The following is a 21,809-nucleotide window of genomic DNA, read 5'->3' as shown; positions in this document are numbered from 1 at the left end:
TTTCCCATTTTTTAACCCCTCTGTGCCCCCACTCATTTTTTAACCCCTCTGACATGCTGCTTTCCCATTTTTTAACCCCTCTGTGCTCCCCCTCATTTTTTAACCCCTCTGACATGCTGCTTCCCCGTTTTTAACCCCTTTGACATGCTGCTTCCCCGTTTTTTAACCCCTCTGTGCCCCCCCTTATTTTTTAACCCCTCTGTCATGCTGCCCCCCCGTTTTTTAACCCCTTTGTGCCCCCTCATTTTTTAACCCCTCTGTCATGCTGCCCCCCCGTTTTTTAACCCCTTTGTGCTCCCCCTCATTTTTTAACCCCTCTGTCATGTTGCCCCCCCCCCCGTTTTTTAACCCCTCTGTGCCCCCCTCGTTTTCCTCCCTTCACTTACCTTTTCTCCTCTCTTGGTCTTCTCTGCTGCTCTGTGCTCCATTGCTCCAGACTGACTGAATGCTGGGCATGACATGATGACATCACACCCAGCATTCAGACAGTCTGAATAGAGCACAGAGCAGCAGAGAGGAGGGATGCCGGCTCCGCGATCAGGTGAGTATGTTTTTTTTTTTTTTTAAACTAGCCTGCTCCCCCCACCAACGACCGAGCCCCCCCCCCCCCCCCCTGCCAAAAAAAAAAAAAAAAAGGAAAGGAAAAAAAACGTTTTCAAAAAAAAAATTAAAAAATTTAAAAAAATCAGCAGCGCAAGGGCCCGGGCCGGGCCCCCTGACATGCCGGGCCCGGGTAATTAGTACCCGCTCCCCCCCCCTCTCGGCGGCCCTGCACATAGGTACAGAGAACACATGGCCTGTCTAGGCCAGTGGTGCGTGAACCTATAACTTTGTCAACTGCTGTGGGACTACAAGTCCCAGCATGCCCTGCCAGGCAGGGACAACTGTCCTGCCTGTCAGAGGCTGTGCATGTTCCAGAGGCTGACAGAACATGAACATGCTGATCCTTGTAATTCCATAGCAGTTGGGGAGCCGCAGGTTTGCTTATAGGTGGACAAGGCTAGCAAGCGTACAAAATAATTTACGTACAAATAATGAAACAATACAAATGGCAATGCATGTTTAATATATAGCTGACTACTCTCCCGGAATGCCCGGGAGACTCCCGAATTTCTGGGAGAGCAGGGCAATCTACAGGAACCTGACAACTTCATTGGTGAAGTGGGTGGGGGCGGGGCTTAGTGACGCGATTCATGTGTCATCATGGCTCCCCCTTATAATAGGTTAACTTGGTGATGTCCGTATAGGGGGCGGGGCCAAAATTATGCATTGTTCCCCCACGCATCCACCTCCCCGTGGATCTCCCGGAGGCCATTAGAAAAAAGTTGGCAACAATGATTTAATGTCAGTATTTTGTATTAACAAAAACAGACATAGAGCCTCTGCACTCACCATGTACAGACTGGGGTGCAAGAGGGGGTTGCCCACATTGTATAGACAGAAAAACAGGGATACTCTGCACTCTCCAAACACATAATTAATGCTGTACTAAATACTGTTCTATATTAAAAGCAGGGAATGTTAGTTCCACATATTGCAATATATGTTAAGCTGACCAACTCACGCCAAAGTCTTCCCAATCTAGTCAGTCCTAACATGATCAAATGCTATGCTATTTTATCTGGGCTTAAGGCTTACCTGCACACAGCTTTTAAAGGCAAGTCTTTCCCAAGCACTAGCAGCCATGGGAGACCTGGGACTCACCTGACACAAGTTGGAAGTATTTTGTATTAGTTTTGTTTATTTGCGAGGTACTACAGTGCTCCGCAGCGACAAAACAAAGCATATACATAACAAGGACATTCTATGGGTACCGATGCATGCTGGCACCCATAGCTTGCGGATCACCAAGTGCCAGTATGTCCTTGTTAAGTCAGTTCAGTGACATGCAAGGTGGACAAAATAAAATACTTGCCAAATTTTTTATTGCTCCTCCCCCCATCCAAGCTCCTGGGGGGGAATACAATTGTGGAGGGGGCGGAGCATTATTTTGGACCCACCCTCCACCACGCAATGTCATAACCCCATCATTTCATCGTGGGGACAGGGCTAAAATGATGTTATGGATGCCGCCATATCTCCCACTTTATTAGGAAGTGGGCGGCCAGATGCAGGAGAATGTCCTGCTCTCTCGGGGAGAAGTGCAATGTTAGTAGTAATAATAATAATAATAGTAATAGAATAAGACAAGGTTAAACGTTTATGTTACAAACGGGCATAGAGAAGTGTGGCAGCCCGGGGAGTGGAGTGATTACTATTCATACTAGTCTTTCTTGTGCACCAAACTTCACTTAAATATTTTACTTCCACTTTGTTACATTATATCACCCCGCAGTCGTATTAAAGTGAGCCGCCCATGTACTGACAGGTGCATGCTAAGCGTATCACCCTGGATACACAAACATGCGTCTCTAGAACACTATGTTCCGGCCAAGTTTCTTGGAAAAGTCAGCATTTCCCTGCCTGCAGTATACACATAACATCACACACTTCCTGCTACACGCAGAAAGCAGAAGCTTTCCTGAGCCTTGCTGACATTAGAGCAGAGTCGCTCGATAAGTCAGTCACTCAGCGCAACAGTCGCTTCCTGCGGGAAAAGAGGTCGCTCGTGATTCAGCTCAATAACAGAGAAGAAAAAAATAAACACTCTTCAAAGTCTCCCAAATAGGTTGTGATGTTGGATCCTCTTTGCTAAAACACATATCACAATATTGCTAACAATTATATAACTGTAATAGACGTCAATAGACTTTGTCAATTTAATTTTCACTCAATAATATCTGTTTAAACGGTGCATTGTGACGTAAGAACTCGCTGATTATCTTTGTACTGACTTCCTTGGCTGCTTCCCATGATAAATCTTCCTATCAAACATGTGACTTTGCTGTGAATAGAGCCAACGAGTTTTTTTCTTTCAGGGCAGCGTGAAAACAAAATTTAGCAATCAGTAGAAATATCTAACCCAACTGATGATACTAACAAATAACATAATTCACCCCGGCAGTGGTTTAGTGTTGTTAAAATGTGCTTATCACCTAAACACAACTGCGCATTATACATACACGCGCCTCTCGATTTAGTTGGGACAGTCCCGATTTTCGAAGACTGTCGTGCTGTCTTAATTGTTGTGAATGTTGGGTGATATGTCCCGCTCACCATTATGCAGGCAGACAAATTCAATACACATCTTTGCCATTTCAGACATATGCAATATACATATATAGTAAACAAAGCTACGTGTTTCTATTGCAGACTGTACTGACAAAGACGTATGATTAAACAAGCAAACATGCTATACACGTCAATGCAGTAAACAGCTACTCTTGGTTTATCGAAGCACCTAATTACCAATAGAGTGACGTGCGGACTCCGCACCACGTGGGAGAGGTACAGGCATCAGAAATTTACATACACACACCCCCAAAGTAGTCGCAGCTCGGGGAACTATTGCCAGTTGGTCGTGGATCGATCGGAAATTTATTAAAATTACATGATCGCAAGGTGATTGGAACGAGATTATTGAACAGTACGACCAACCAAATGAACCGACAATCTGCATTTTGGGGCGACTTTCAACCATCATGTAATTATACACACTAAGCCAACATACGAACGAACGGTCGTATGTCGGCTGTTTTGCACGACGATTGGACGAAAAAGCTCCAGTGTGTACCTAGCCTTAGTCCTTAACTAAAACGTAGTCCGTTAGATTAAATACCAGGGCTAGCTGCCTAACAGACACCTCCTGCGCTTACAGCACTAAGCATCTATACATTCATATCTCGCAGCTCTCATCTTTGTATTTTTAAGATTTATTTTATAAGGCATCACGGTGCTCAGGAAATATAACTTCCTTCTATTAGACGCTCCTCTCCCCATTAACAAATGTCTTTGGATTCCTGTTTAATGTTGATGCCAGAGGAGGTACATATAAGGAGACTAATCTACCCAGAAGTGACTGGGGTTTCCTGCCTGTCTTCACTGTTCTCCTGACACATTTCACGGATCGAGGGATATTTATAGATATCTTACCGCATCGTTCTGTGACTCATCTACCAGTAATTATAGAGCGAGAGCTAAGCTTTAGTAAACAATAGCTTGGGGGATGCCACAGATAAGATCTATTTCTATGTGTTAATATTTTATACTATGTGATCGCCTGGATACCTACACTAATAACCAAGTATAGGCAAAGTATAATTAAAGACATTTTAAAAATTGACACTGTTTAAACTGAGTTTGAAGCGCGTTATTTTTGCCCACTCCCCACTTTTGACCCTCACCCATTTCCAGGGGGTGCCAGAGCTGGTCATCCATGGAAAGGGAATGCTGTGTTACATGACATGTTATTTGTATCTGCTGACATCTATAAAGTAAAGGTTGGGGGATAGGAATCTGTGCTGATCTCCAGATCTCTAGTCTCACCTGATCCTGTGTCTGCTGATATCTATGAAGTAAAGGTTGGGGGATAGGAATCTCTGCTGCCATCCAGATCTTCTCCACTCATAACTGATCCTGTCTCTGCTGATATCTATGTAGTAAAGGTTGGGGGATAGAGATCTCTGCTGTCATCCAGATCCTCTGCAGTCTCACCTGATCCTGTCTCTGCTGATATCTATGAAGTAAAGGTTGGGGGATAGGAATCTCTGCTGTCATCCAGATCTTCTCCAGTCTCACCTGATCCTGTCTCTGCTGATATCTATGAAGTAAAGGTTGGGGGATAGGAATCTCTGCTGCCATCCAGATCCTCTCCAGTCTCACCCGATCCTGTCTCTGCTGATATCTATGTAGTAAAGGTTGGGGGATAGGAATCCCTGCTACCATCCAGATCTTCTCCACTCATAACTGATCCTGCGTCTGCTGATATCTTTGAAGTAAAGGTTGGGGGATAGGAATCTCTGCTGCCATCCAGATCTTCTCCACTCATAACTGATCCTGCGTCTGCTGATATCTATGAAGTAAAGGTTGGGGGATAGGAATCTCTGCTGCCATCCAGACCTCCTCCAGTCTCACCTGATCCTGTCTCTGCTGATATATATGAAGTAAAGGTTAGGGGATAGGAATCCCTGCTGCCATCCAGATCTTCTCCAGTCTCACCTGATCCTGTCTCTGCTGATATCTATGAAGTAAAGGTTGGGGGATAGGAATCTCTGCTGCCATCCAGACCTTCTCCAGTCTCACCTGATCCTGTCTCTACTGATATCTATGAAGTAAAGGTTGGGGGATAGGAATCTCTGCTGCCATCCAGACCTTCTCCAGTCTCACCTGATCCTGTCTCTGCTGATATCTATGAAGTAAAGGTTGGAGATAGGAATCTCTGCTGCCATCCAGACCCTCTCCAGTCTCACCTGATCCTGTCTCTGCTGATATCTATGAAGTAAAGGTTGGGGGATAGGAATCTCTGCTGCCATCCAGACCTTCTCCAGTCTAACCTGATCCTGTCTCTACTGATATCTATGATGTAAAGGTTGGAGATAGGAATCTATGCTGACCTTCAGGACTTCTCCAGTCTCACCTGATCCCATGACAGATATTGCTAAGGGAGGTCACCCAGGACAGATGTTGCTACCTAGCTGTGATGGTCACAACCTAGCTGTAAATTGGCAACAACAGTGTGTTTCTCAGTTTTCAACACGCAATTTTGTGCATCAGGGGACTCCAGAAAATTGTATTTCTCAGCATAATGACTTTAATTAAGTGAAATCATTTTTTTGGGAATTGTTTTTGAAAATTTAGTATGTTCTCTCTGCATTAAATCAGACCATATTTTCACTGAATTCATTAGTCGTTCTTCCAGGGACTTTAACTGATCCAACATCCTACTTGCTCAAGTCACATTTTCATTCCACGCTTATAATTATGTAATGTGATTAATAATTGAAGTGATATTGCTGATGCCAGCTGCTGAAAAATCATATTAGCATTTTATCCCATGGATATTGGAGTAGTTCCAGAGATGAGATCCGTCCTTGTGACAACTGCTGCAGAGGATTTTATATCTCAGGTCACCTCTCCACATGTATTATACCAGGATGGAAACAGACCTACTTCTCTTATTAGGGCCAGTGAACATGCAACCAAAGACTCAAAGATGAAGCACAAAACTATAGTATTAATATGTAATATAATATAATATACTACTAATATACATAGTCAGGGCTGGTGGAGCATGGTAAGCAACACAGGAGGGCACCACACTTTTCCTTTTTTGGGCACAGGCAATGTGCCACCTGAACTTCTGTGTCCCTGCTCTGTGGTATCGCAACAAGAATCGGGGTATGTAGAGGGGCTTCACGGCACATGCACCAACACTGGCCAGGTGGGGACAGGAGATCCCTGCCCCGGCCCTGTACAAAGCACTACTATGTAATATAAATATATATTTGGAATTTTTCACATTTTCCTTTCTTGGAATCAAGATGGACTTATTTGGGAATTTTCGGGAATTGTCAAACAAGAGCTTCATCACGAATGCCAAAGAATATTCAAAGTGTAACTGAAGTTTATGTGAGTGAATGTCACATCCCTTGTGACAAAAGTATGTATGCTGCCTCCAAGGATGTATATGAGGACATTCATAGGACCCAGGAGTTTAAAAAAGAACAATTTAGGTGCCTGGAAAAAAGAAACCTTGTGCCCAACTAACTGGGCAGAGGAGAATAAGCTGGAGTAAGTGTGAGGCTTAAGTGTGAGCTATGTCACAACCTAAGTGAGTGTCGAAGGAGTGATGTCCAATAACCCCGACTGCTGTGTGATCACCGGGTGATTGTGATGCTGATGGCGATGTGTGTCTGAGTACCGAGAGGGAGGCTCCGGAATGAAGAAATAGAACCAGTGAGGCTTTGAAAAGTCAAGAGTACCACCAGGGTAGAAGGCTGTTCTGGCAGAAAGTTGAGTGATGTGAGCGTGGGTGTTCACTCTGAGAAATACCCGTCAGGTCAAAGACAGCACTCTACAGTGTCTGGAGTGTAGCTTAGCATGAGAGAAGGTGAACCAGTACCCAGTGTAAATGATACAGGATTGGGTAACAAACAGAGGACTAAGACAGCTTCACTACAAGACAATATCAGCTCTTGTGCCAAGAACTGTACTGCCTAATGTAACTACGCTAACGCTGCTGGGGCGTGAAGTCGTAAGATGTAAATAAAGTCTATATTGTTTATTTTCATTGATAGACATGGCCTGGAATTAATATATTTCGACTTGCTGCATCCGCGCTACATGTATAGAGGGCAGGGACACCTGTTTGCTGGCTCACCCAATGAAGCCTGAGGTCAGAGGCTTAGAAGAACTACAGTTGGATGTCTGACCCAGGAATGTTACATAATTAGGTGACATTCTCCACCAGGCAATCATGGGGATAGAATAGCAAATCCAGGAAAAGTTATTGCACAGCACCAATAAGGAATAGGGATACAAGAAGATTTCAAAGACCTTTTAAATCCTCTGGAACCGAGTCAAGTCCATCATAAAGAGATAGAGAGACTATAACACAACTGTCTAGGCTGTCCTCCAAAATTGAGCATCGGTGCAAAAAAAGCACTTGTTATGGAGTCCAAGAGGACTATGACAGAGTTACAGTCTTCCATGGCATAGATGGGAGAAATGTCCAAGACACAACAATATCCTGGACAATTCAGAAATCTGCACTTTATTTGATTGTGTGAGATCGTGTCTAGAGTTGACTTGACCTAGATGCTAAGTTGAGGAAGATCTTATGGTTTGATTAGATGCTCAGAGTTTTGTATGGGCAAGAAAAACTGAACATCATCCCAAGATCGCTATCCCCACAGACTGAAATCTTGACAACATTCGGGGTCAAAATTGATGAAGCAAGAAATAGACACAGATTGGAGGAAAACCAGTTGCAAAAGACTTGGGACATGGAGAACAATTTATATTTCAGCAGAACCATATAAAAGGCCCACAGGTATGGTTTAAATCATACTTGCCTTGCCATACTTGCTAAATCAACATGCGACTTTTAAAACCTATGCATTGCATAGCAGGGGGGTGGGGCTTAATGGCACAATCGCATAATTAAGCCCCACCTCCACAAGGATCTGGGAGGTTGCCTACTCTTCCAGGAGTCCGGAAGGATTCCCTGAAATTCGTGAGTCTCCCAGATATTCTGGGAGAATCGGCAAGTATGGTTTAAATACAAAGAAAATCAAAATTCCACTACAAACCCAGATCTTGAAAATCTGTGGAATTTAAAAATGTAAATATATCCCCATGAATAGTAGCTTGGTCAAGCCTTTTTTTACCTCCTAAATCTTTCAATGAAATAAGAAAATCTATAATATTCAAACTCTGTCTTTCTGGATCCTGGTCCTGCAGATGGAAATATATCACATTACTGCTGCCAATATTTGATGTTCACAGGTTTTATTTTGTATAAACTTGTTCTACATAACCAATATTTCTCATCTCTGTAAAATAAACACTGTACGTGGTAGGGAAGGATGTCTAAATAACATCACACGTCTTCCACACGCCACTAATAATAACTGTATGATATGTTGCACTGCCCTGGTAATATGACTTCAGTATTTGTTCAGTAAGAGACGTGGTGCATGAATATTCAGTCTGGTTCCTCTAAGCTGACCCCGGGCATTGTTAAATGTGAAGAATGTGCCAGTCGGTTTATGAGCAATGTTCACTTGTGCAATTTCCATAACTCAATTAGGTTCTCGTCTAATGACTACTGCCTGCTTGTGATATATTACATTTCCATAAACTCATTACTGTTGGCCTGTCTCTTTCATGCAGCATACTCATTGCTCTGTGCCATCTTTTATTGCTCAATAGTCTTTCTTTCCTCTCAAATTCTGTATTTCTTGTTTTAAATAAATGCTTCACCTCCTTGGAACAATGTTACTTAAATATTTTTTCGGTACTTCTCTGTGCCACCAGACCCAATTCCCAATTCTTACCATTGCAATTATTATCATGTATTTGTATAGTGCCAATGTTATTATGCAGCTCTGTACAGAGAACACAAAATCATTCGCATTAATCCTTGCCCCATTGGAGCCTACGGTGTAAATAAACACACACACATACATACATACATACATACATACATACATACATACATACACATACACACACACATACGTGTCCATTTATGTCAGAAGCCAATTAAACTTCCAGTATGTTTTTGGTACTGTAGGAGGAAACTGGAGCACCAGGAGGAAACCCACACAAACACAGGGAAAACATACAAACTCCACATAGGGCCATGCAATCATACGCATAACCAGAGTGCTTTGAATCAGCAATGCTAACCGATGTGCTACCATGCTGCCTAATTGTAATTTAAAGGGTAATTTGCCTTCAGATGACTTGGTTTGTACATGTCCTCCTGCAATGTTTACTTACCACATTGTTTTACCTTTCTAGCGGTCTTCCTTGGCTTTCAGCAATATGTTCATATTAGCAAATTGCTACTTGGATACGGCTGTATCCAATATTTAGAGTGTAGCTGCTCCGTGTCATATTCAATGGCAATGAAAATAAAATTGGAAACAATATCTTGGCAAAAATTGCCAGGAGGACAAGTACAAACCATTACATAAGGGTCATCAAAAGGTAGACAACCCCCCTACCGGTATACTTACAAAAACAAAATCTAACAACTAATCAAACAAACTTTATTGGCACAAACACTGCACAAAAAGTTATAAAACCTCAACTCCTTATTCAATGTTGATTTTTCTTAGAATGATTCACTAAAATAATGCCCAAACAGATACTTTTTGCTCCAACTTTTTGTATCATTAATAATGCTGGGTATAAATGTTGCCCCTCTGTGTGCTTTTTGCCCTTATCTCTGAACCATGGCCGCAGTCTTCACCCCATCTGACTTGGAAAAGGAAATGAATGGATTATACAAGTAACTACAAAATTATATAAAATAGGTAATATGAATTTAAAAATAAGTTTTTAAGTTGCAAAAAGTTGGTGGGAACGATAAAAAAAACATGCAACAAATGTGGGTAATACTATCAAACAAGGGGCAGTCTTACCTTTCCACGATTCCAAGCCTGAACACTGACATTGCTAAAATAAGCCATTTGCCAATGAAAACGATAACTGGTGTAAAAAAGTGGGCCACAAAATTAGCTAATTGAAGTTATTTGTCATTGATGATTGTCGTGCATGTAAATAATAAGCAGATTAGTTTGTTCAGTCGCATTAAAATCTATTAAGGAAATGTCTCAGTAATTTTGCTTATTGCTGATGCAAGTAGTGTTGAGGAAAGTAATTAAGCTATTTTAGCCGGGCTCAGCAATGAGCTGTGTTTTTGGTATTATTGTACATTTTATACTGAAAAAGTTAAAAGGAATTGAAGTTAAATTAAATAAAGCTGCTTTGCAATAATTACCAATGTTTTGGAACACATCTATGTAATATGTAATAGCCTCAACAGTTATTTAGTATAATTAAGATGCACGTATGACAAACACATGTGCTTAGATTACATTACCCTTATGGTCTGGGATTACGGTGCTTTGAAGGTAGGGTTACATTGAAAGTAGACCTGTCACCGTCACCTATACATAACAGGGGCAAACGCAGGATTTGTAGAGGGGGGTTTCCACACTATGATGCCAGTGGGCATGACCAGCATGCATGGGGGCGTGGCTATAATTTTAGAGCGTGCTTGGCTGTTCTCCAACTCTTCCTATCCCCATAATATACATGGACAATGCTGCATCTTCTACTGTTAGGTACACACAGCTCTCTCTTTTCAAGCAGATCCGTGTGAAGCCACCTCAGTTATACAGTGCCAAGGCTTGGAGGGGGGTTGACAGGCACTAGGAACCCCCCCCCCCTCCCCCTCCGTTTGCCTATGCATAACTACACCTTGAACATATGACTGAACTTATGTTCTCCTTTACGATATTTGGAATATGGATGTGATTCTATTAGGAAACAGATGGGTCCTTTCTATAAGTTTATTTATAAACAGAGAACATCATCATCATCATCATCATCATCATTTATTTATATAGCGCCAACATATTCCGTAGCGCTTTACAATTGGGGACAAACGTAATAAACTAATAAACAAACTGGGTAAAACAGACAAAGAGGTGAGAAGGCCCTGCTCGCAAGCTTACAATCTATGGGACAATGGGAGATTGACACATGAGGTTAAGTATACATTTTGCATCTTGGCCCAGCCAGACTGCAAAGGTAGGGTGACTCATCATCATCATCATCATCATTTATTTATATAGCGCCAACATATTCCGTAGCGCTTTACAATTGGGCAGGAAGCCACATAAAGCTGTGTCTATAAATTAAACTTGTTCCAGGCATTGACCAAAAGATAATATTTCAAAATTAATTTCATTAAAATTGCAAAACTTCCAGTCTCTTTATAAAAAAAATACTGTATCCTTCTCTTTCTTCTACTTTCCTTTGACATAACGTTGTGGTCAACAATATTGGCACCCTTGCACTTTTCTTTTAAATAACTCACAATTTCCTCTAAGCATAAGTTTAAATTAATAACAGCATTTGTTCTCCCTAATTCTTTCTGTTAATGTACAGAACCTTTGTTTGTTGATTCTGATATTTAATATTGTGTATCCTTTTAAAGCCGAAGATGAAAATAAATGGAATTCACAAAATTATTGAGCCTGAACAGGGCCGGATTTACCATTAGGAAACCTAGGCAATTGCCTAGGGCCCAGCTGTCCCCAGAGGGCCCTCCCAGTGCCGGCGGTGAGACCAACCTTTAAAAATATGCCACTACTTATGGGCCAGTGCTATGTGCTTGCCCCCCTGGGCTAAAGTTTGCCAGCCAGCCTCTGAATAGGGTTATATGTTATGCTAAAAAACTATAGTGCTATGGATTTTTTCAGAGAGGGGGGCCCAAACCAGTATCTTGCCTAGGGCCCTATGAGGTCTAAATCCACCTCTGAGCCTGAATATTTGTTAGCACAGCCTTTGATCAGCAAAAATGCAATCAGTCACTTCCAATAGCCACGGATGAGCTTCCTGCACCTCTCTACCAGAAGATTGGTCTACTCGAATTGTGCACTCTGACCCAGTTCTCCCAGATTTGAAGGGTGCCTTCTCCCCACTGCTGTCATCAGGCGTTCTATGAGATTTATAGCTGGACTCATCGCTGGATACTTCAGAACAGTCCAGCATCTTGAGTCGAACCGTTCATGGGTGCTTTTTGTTTGAGGTCATTGTCCTGCTAGAAGACCCATGACCTTCGACAGAGACCCAGCTTTCTGACATTGGTAATCTCCAGATTTCATCATGCTGTGCACACATTGAAGACACTTAGGGGAAAAAGGTATCAAGCTGAGAGTTTTCCAGGCGGGTTTGAAAAACCAATCAGATTCTAGCTATCATTTATTTAGTACATTCTACAAAATGATAGCTAGAATCTGATTGGTTGCTATAGGCAACATCTCCACTTTTCAAACCCGCCGGAAAACTCTCAGCTTGATACATTTACCCCCTAGTGTCAGATGCAGCAAAACAACCTCAAAACATCACTGGACCTCCTCAATGTTTGACTGTAAAATGTTTCTCTTATGGCCACATTCAGTAAAATTGTCTAAAGTGCCATGGACCTTAAACTACCCAATATTACGTACATTGGAAATGGGAGCACCAAGGTCTCTGGAGATTTTTAGCCTTCAGATTGTCCATGCTTGGCTACAATCTTCTGTCTGGCTTTCTTAGAAAATTCTCTAGCTTTCTTTTCTCAGTTCTCATTGGAATGTTCACAGTGACACAAATGAGGAGAATTAGTCACTTGCTCCAGAGATGGTTGTCCTTCTGGAAGGTTCTCCTCTCTCCATAGAGGATTGCTTTAGCTCTGACAATCGGGTTCTTCGTCATCTCCCTGACTAGGGCCCTTCTTCCCCCGATCGCTCAGTTTAGATGGCCGGCCAGCTCTAGGAAGAGTCATGGTGGTTCCGAACTTCTTCCATTTACAGATGATGGAGGCCACTGTGCTCATTGGGATCTGTACCCTTCCCCAGATTTGTGCTTCGAGACAATCCTGTCTCTGAGATCTACAGAAAATTCCTTTGACTTCATGCTTGGTTTGTCTCTGACATGCACTGTCAAGTGTGGGACCGTACATAGACAGGTGTGTGCCTTTGCAAATCCTGTCCAATCAACTGAATTTACCACAGGTGGGGGTAAATGTATCAAGCTGAGAGTTTTCTGGCGGGTTTGAAAAGTAGAGATGTTGCCTGTAGCAACCAATTAGATTCTAGCTGTCATTTTGTAGAATGTACTAACTAAATGATAACTAGAATCTGATTGGTTTTTCAAACCCGCCGGAAAACTCTCAGCTTGATACATTTACCCCGTGATCTCCAATTAAGCTGGAGGAACATCTCAAGGATGATCAGTGGAAACAGGATGCTCAATTTTGAGCTTCATGGCAAAGGCTGTGAATACTTATGTACATGTGATTTCTTAGTTTTTTATTTTTAAGAAATTTGCAAAAATCTCAAAAAAACTTTTTTCACGTTGTCATTATGGGGTATTGTGTGTAGATTTGTGAGGGAAAAAAAGAATTTATTCCATTTTGGAATAAGGCTGTAACATAGCGAAATGTGGAAAAAGTGAAGCGCTGTGAAAACTTTCCAGGTGCACTATATATATAAATATATATATATATATATATATATATATATATATATATATATATATATATATATATATATATATATATACACAAGTTAACCCGTGCATGATACTCATGCATTCTAGTCAAATCAAGCTACTTAAGGTGTTAAAAAGGTTCTTGTCATGCATTTGGGCCATAGCCCAGGACTCAACCACCAACCACTCCCCACTGTCACCCCCGGCAACCACCAACCACTCCCAACTGTCACTTCTCCTTCAAGAAATATATATATATATTTTTTAAATCTTTATAAACACTTTTAACAATTAACAAATTAAATTAACAAATTAAAAACATCTTAGTATTAGTATACCAAATTTCAGCCCTTTCTGAATTTTTTTTTCCACACACACTAAGAATTTAGTAGGTCAGTGTATAACTCTGCCCAGCAGGTGGCGCTGCAGCTTGGTTTTATATTTTCCACACACAGACAGACTAACACACGCCACTAGACATTTATATTATAGATATATACACTGATATCACTCTAAGTGACTCATTTCCACCATCACATATAATCATATAATGTCCCTTTTGTTCTCCCCTCATTATGTGTTGCCTGGATGTATCGTCTACCGTGATGACAGAAGTGGCTTATTGAGACTTTAAAGCCCATGAGACGGCCGTTTCCTCTCTACAGGCATGGGATATCCATCTACGTTAGCAGCTATTATTAGTAGTACCCAGTGGCCACTTCCAAATGTCAGTATGACCAATGATCTAAACTGTGACAAACTTCAATATAACAAATTGGATAATTCCCTGCTCATTCTCACGTCGGCACCTTCTTCATGGCAATTCTATGTACTTGTTCTGTTCTTATGTACGATTTGCTTTTACCTATGATATGTTTTAGGCATGTTTAGTTTTATGTATTATTTGTTCTACCCACTGTCCAGTGCGGCAGAGTTTTGTCGCGCCTTACAAATAAACGACGATGATAATTATGGCGATGGTTTTTTTTCATTTTTATTTTTAACTTGAATAAACACATCAGCTCCATCAGCTGATCCGGCAGTGACAATCTGTACGCACACGCAGACGTGCGTCATTCCAGTACCACAGCTTGCTGCCGTTTCTCTTCCTGTGCCAGGAACAGATCACCCCAATGACAAAGAAAATACCAGCTACTGCCCTTGACATGAAAACAAAAGTTAAGTGTTACTTTGTTATCACTGTTTAATCCAAATTCACTGGAAAAAGACAATGCATTTATTTTTCCTGTAGTATTACACAGGGGCGCTGTCATTTGTTCTTTGGCAAGACGCCACCTAACAACATCTGCTGTCTCAATGGCACTTTCCCGAAGAATATTGAAATCACTGATAGCAGAACTGTCTAGAGATCACGTGAGCGAAATCACTGAGATCTTGCGTTAATTTGCTTCCAATCACATTTTTCCTATCGATGGTGGTCATGGCTCCGGAGAAATTGTTCGTTTCTGCGCAAGTGTGTGTGCAAATGAGATTTGTATCTCTGAGAATGGGAAGGATAAAGTGTTTGTTGCCACACAAAGGGGCACATTTATCAATATTCACATAAAGTAAAAAGTAGTTTTCAATCCTTATCGCAATGATAAGGATTGAACTACTTCTCACATTTATGTACAGCCCTGCACAGAAACAGCAGTTCCGAAAAACTGCTGTTTCAGTGATAAAAAAAATCATACTTACCCCTCTTCGGAAGCGCTGTCTCCGGGTCTTCTCTTCACTCTTCAATTGCGCATGTCCAGTTCCAAGAACTGGACATGCGCACACAGATCCCCTCTCTGTCTCTGCAACGATAGTTGCAGAGAGAGAGAGCTGAGTGACAAGGAGGGATCATGTGATCCTCCACACATGCGCTGTACAGCTCTGCTCTTCGGAGCAGAGCTGACAGCATTCGATTTCTTCAATTCGGATGATGTACGCCAGCTGCAGCTGGCGTACATTAACGTGACAAGTTCCCGAAAAAAATGTTTTTTTGGGACTTGTTAGATTGCGGCCAGGAGCAGTCACCATTCTGTTGAATGGTGACTGCTCCCAAAAACGAAGAGGAATGCAAAGCAGCAGATATCCATGATATCTGCTGCGATGCCCCCTTAATAAATTTGCGGAGGACACTGTGGGACCTTAATGACCCGTTAAAAGCACTATCGTGCTTTATTAAATATGCCCCAAAGCCCTGAAAACATGAATAGAACGGAGAGTTCTAATTCAGACGCTCGATTCATGAAAAAAAAAGTCCTGTATGTGTAGTTTGAGGAGTAGGACTACCGTCTCTGCACCTGTTTGGGGATTTCAAAGAAACACAAATTTACCTAAAAAAAATACTTGGTGGAGAGCAATATCAAATACTAATTCAGAAAAGTTACCTTCATATATTGACACCAATTTACAATTAAGTTGACCGAGCAAACCAATGGCTCGTCTCCTACTGCAGAAATAGGAAACATTAACAATTTGATCCGAGTGAGGATTTTAGATAAAAGATCCCCTCACAAGCTGTGTCCTTATTCCTAAATTGAATGCGTTTAATTTGATGAAGTATAAATTTCGGTCCTTTCATATTAGAGAGGATGATCTCAATTTGCATAATCATATTGGTATACTGGAGGTACAAGCAGTTTATCACACCTGAGGGTGACCAAGCATTTAGGTTGGGTACACTCTATACAAAACTTCTCCCAATGTGACATCCTTAACGATTTTACCAATGGTTAAAAATAAACAAAAAAGTCCTGATCAGCATACTGATTAATGTGTACACACTATACACGTTTTACATGATTTACCGTCAGATCTGAGCTCTTCATCTGTCTAAACTGTCAGCTGAAAAGATGGTGACTCTGCACACTCCATAGAGATCTATGGACACTGCCGGTCCTGAGCGCATACACACTGCAGGATTGGAACAACATTGTTCCAACATTGACCGAGATTTTTAGTTCAGTGAGGTGGTCAAAATTGACTGCAAATGACTTGAAATTAGTGTTATTGAGGTTAATAATAGTAATGTAGGGGGGGAAGCATAAATATGTGATTTTAGCAAAAAAAAAATAGGGATTTTAGAAAAAAATCTGGATCCAAAACCAAAACCAAAACCAAAACACGCAAGGGCGGTTTTGCCAAAACCAAAACATGAAGTTAATCCAGATCCAAAACCAGAACACGGGGGTCAGTGAACATCTCTACCTTAAACACCACTTCATTAACGTCTGTGATTCCCAAACTGAAATGGGAACAGAACCAACACTTTATTGCTCAGCCCCATCACAAGTCTCAGACTACCTTGGGAACCTTGGCTAGTGTTATTGGGAACAGCCTCGGACTGGCCCGCCGGACAGCCGGTCAATCCACCGGTAGGCCCAGCGGGGTTGAAGCTCCGCCCCCTCCATTGTTAGGGCGGAGCTTGATGTTGAACTTTGTTTAGATGGCGGCGGCGGTCACATCTCCTGTAACCACACTACCGCGCAGATGCAGAGAGCCCAGGCGCGGTAGTGTGTTTTTCAGCAGTTTGAGCAGGGGAGGAGGACGTCCTGATATCAACATACTGATCCAAGGTCAGTTTGGTCATCATAGGTTCATGCAACACTGGACGCAATAGACCACGCCCCCTCTGACGCTGCAGAGTTTCCCCGGGTTATCTGAAGCCCAGCCAGTTTGATCGTGGCTGGGATACAGAAGCTGGATACTGCCGTTTGATCGAGGAAACATATGGACTGAAAGATACCTTTTTAACATACAAAATGTGAGTGTTTTTAACCCCATGTTTTAACTTAATAAATAGAGAACGTAAAACACCATGAGATCTTTCTCTGTTCTCTCCCTGGTCTCCCATATGTGCACTCTGGTGAGGAGAAGAAACAGGTTTAGAGGGGAGTAAAAGTACATCGTGGTGGTGCTTTTTGAAGCAAGAGGACACATTATTCAAATACTGTATGGAATAGAAAAGGTCACATTGATGTAAGTTTACCATCTGGGACATCGGTATAGGTGGAACTAGAAGACCAACATCCTTTAATGACTTTGGGACCGTTTTCCCCTTGACTTATTCATTGACCCAATCCTTGTGTTTCTTTACCCTTCCCCCATTTGCGCCCGTCCTTTGATATTTATATTCTCTTTCATACAACACTGGCAGCATACCAGCATATATGGAATAAATGTGACAGGCTTTGGATGGGCTGTATTCTGTTCATTTTTTTGTTTTTTAAAATTTCCCTTCTCAACAAGCATTCATTGGTGAAGTACGCAACCGTAGTAGCACTGATGCTGTGTGTATGGTCTTTGACGAGTGGCATATTCTGTAAGAGTCCTTAAAAAATAATTATAACAAAGAGTCATTTTAATAATCAGACTGTGTATACAAGATCTGGCAAATGAAGGGTGCTTTTCATGTAGTCTAGTATTCCAATTGCATCCAGTTGAAAATATAATCATTCAGGGTTGTATAATATGTTGGTCTATATTGTATGTTAGTGTAGAAAGGCACATGCATAGGAGAACATAATTATATTTATATATTTTTCCTTTTGCCTATTGTGCATTCTTTTTGATGGTTGTCCTGTTTAGAATTTAGGGGTGATATAGTGAAAGTATTATAGGCATATATCAACCGTATTTAAAATGAAATTAGATGGATTTCACTGAGATTAGTTGAGAATTACAATCACTTGTTTTTTTATGAATTGACTTTTATTCCAGGACATGTCACAGCAACAACAGGTTGGTAACCATTGTACTAAAAAATTAATTGTGCAGTTTATGTCTTCTAATTGATGATGTTATTATTTGGTTTGTGTAGCCCTTGTAATGGCTTTTAATAAGCTCAATACATGATGGGCAATAACAACATATGAGGCGAGGGTTGGAGGTAACCAAATGATGCACTTATCATAAGTAACTGTCTTGGTGCATTAGGAGACGACAGGAGCTGGTACTGGAGTTTCTTCCAAACCACAAGTGTTTTATTAATGGGTCCCATGTAGTTCCCTACCAGTAGAATGGGCAGGGTCTAATGCAAAAGGTGCACATTTAAAATAGTGCTATAAGTTGTCCTCCATAGCCTGACCACACCCCCTTTACTGGCCACACCCACTCCTAAAGTTGGCCACACCCCAATATAGTGGGCCCCTATCACTGAATTCCCCCGGTGGGCCCTTCATGCCCCAGTCCGACACTGATTGGGAACATAGTGTCCGTCTCCTTTGGCTGCATTCAGGTTTCACAGAAAGATATCCCCTGGGGCAGGAAGTTCATTCTTCCCTCTTAAGGAAGGGACTAATATTATTTACATGCCAAATTCTTCCTCTTCTCAGTCCATTCCTTTCTCCCAAACATGCCTCTAATTTGGGTCTGAGGACCTTAAGAGCTCAGAGGGAGGGTCAGGTCAAAGGAAGGAGAAAAATATCATCTATATATATATACCAGAGCTCTTTGCAGTATTTCAGAGTCTACAAAATCTAATTAATTAAACTTCTCATATAGTAGTAAAACACAATGGTTGGTAGCTCCTGTCCCTGACACTGCATATCGGGTAAGCATCTCGCAAATTGATTACATAAGATATTGGTTTATATTTTGATCAGAACAAGCGTCTTGGGAGCCACACCCAAAATTCCAACATAAACGTTATCTCATTTTATGCGGATCCTACACAAAAATATTATGCTTCAAACACCATTAAAATCTCTTAAAATCTGTTTTTGTTTCAAAACAGTGCCTAATGCTGTCTTGTCTGATAGGCCTTGTAGATGTGGTTTACAAGCCAGCCCTCGTTAGACATAAGCCCCTATACCTTGGAGGTGAGTGTATCTGATTTTACATGCATTTTAATGGTGTTTGGAGTATAAATATTAGTGTAATACCTGCATACTGGAAATATGAATACATCATGTTTTTCCTTTGCTTAGTACACACTCATATGCAATGTAAAGGACAAGCACTGGCAATAACTCTCCTTTTTTGCTATGTATCATACTTGCCAACCTTTTGAAAAGTGAATTCCGGGAAATCCTCGTGTTTGGAGGGCAGGATGGGGCGGGGCGCGGTCAATCGTGTTATTTTGGACCCACCCCCGTGACAAAAACATCATTTTGTTGCGGGGGCGGGGCCAAAATGCTGAGTAAGTTGCAGTATGCGGGATACTTGCCTGCTCTCCCGGGAGTGCGGGAGACCTACCCGGATTTCGGGGGTCTCCCGGACATTCCGGGAGAGTTGGCAAGTATGCTATGTATACATATAGGGCATTTACATTGCCGTGCATCTACTCACACTCATCTGTGCTGCTGACATGTATTAACTCATCTATTTGTTACTTGCTTCTGTATCCGGCGCTACAGAATCTGTGGCACATTATAAATAAATAAATAAATAATAATAATGTTTGGCATATCCAGATACTTTCCCTTGAACTTCTTTGGTTCCCAAAGTCCTTGAATAAAATTCCGATGGAGAGATTTCAAGACCACCTTGTCACAAATTCTCCATTAAAAATGAGGTCGGCGCTAATACATAACCTGATCTAAAATTCCCCTGGAGTACACAAGACAAGAGAAGACACATTCTCCCATTAATGTGGACAGCGGCCCCAATTGCTTATTCATTAATTCATCTCTATCCCTAAAAGTAATAGACCAATGCTATCATTAACTCAACTTCGTTAGACCATGGACAAAAAAAAAATCAGCGTACTAGCACCCCAGGAGACTTTCATTTAGTCCTCAACAGAGGGACTAAGACTTCTGTAACTGCCTCCCTTTAAGTAGAGCTAGATATCACCAGACACGTGGAATACACTTATGTTTAAAGAGGATCCGTAAATCAGAAGTTCATTTAGGCAGACTGACATGATGGGCAGATTTTGTATAAGTTATGCAAGGTCAATACTACAAGAGGTTGGACTTTATTTGACGTCTTGGGCACCCATTTTCACTTTCATATTTAAAAGGACACTATCAGGGGAGCTGCACACAGTTTCCTTACCAATTGTGAGAGTTGGTAGATGAATTTCCCAGAGAACCTTTATATGTTTTAAGAGATGACAATTCATTTGTGTAATAAGCACTCGCCCTCCAGTTGTTCAATAAGCCTATTGCTTCCATTTATTTTTTAAAGAATATTTTAATGGAGCACGATATGGAAATTGGGGTATACAAGGGTCATCCAACTAACCAAAACAACCTGGAGCAAATCTGCTTGAAAATATGGGCAAAAGTCCCTCCAGCAGTGTACAAACCTGGTACACACTTACCCCAAATGACAGAAAGTTGTAATTGCTGCAAAAGAACCAATTTTAATAGAAAATTTGTTACTTAGTAAAATTTGATAATTGGTCAAGGAAAAAGAATACTTTTTCAAGGCATAATTTGACGGAGGCTCATACAGGAGATCACTGATCTCTACGGATGGATGATGCACATGGATGTCTTTCAAAAGCGGATGATGGAACAAACTACACTTTCCCTCATGCCAACTCCATTATGCACTTTGATGAGATGTCCAGGTCTACTACTACACCGGAGTCTGCCCCATAGAGAGAACCACATAACCCTTGTGTGCTTAGGCCGACACAGGGAAAATCTGCAGGCTGCAAGGAGATTCGGTAGTCCATAAAAAAATCGTAGACGGTTCCCCTTGGCCTGTTCGTACTCTTCCCCTCCTCCTCTCGTCTCTTCTCCCCTTTTAAAAATCAAAATTGAACCGTTGGCTTACGGCTTGTGTGGAAAAGTTGCGCTGCCCAATTCATTACGTTTATCTTATTATATCAAGTGCTGTTCATCTTTATATTCTGTAACTATTCAATTTTGTTATTGTAACATTAAAATATTCTTTAAAAAAAAATAAAAAAATATGGAAGTACTAGGAAGGATCATGCCAACAAGTCAATTATATTTGTCATGCGCCCCATAAAACAACTAGGTGGACCTACTCTAGAATACTCCCCCCCTTCCCTATGTTACCTGAAAATGCGAGCCAGCTGCCGCTGTTTCAGGACTCAGTCTATCTATAGTTCTTCAGTATAATTCTTAACAAAAGTCTACTCTAGAGCTATAGTCCTTGTTGTACATGATAAATAAGCAGACTCATGTTCTATTGATGGGGGTAGGGTGTAAGGGGTCATATCCAAAAGAGGAGAACCCCTTTAAAAT

This window comes from Mixophyes fleayi, chromosome 7, assembly GCF_038048845.1.
Source record: "Mixophyes fleayi isolate aMixFle1 chromosome 7, aMixFle1.hap1, whole genome shotgun sequence".
Lineage (NCBI taxonomy): Eukaryota > Metazoa > Chordata > Amphibia > Anura > Limnodynastidae > Mixophyes > Mixophyes fleayi.
This window is presented reverse-complemented; position numbering follows the sequence as displayed.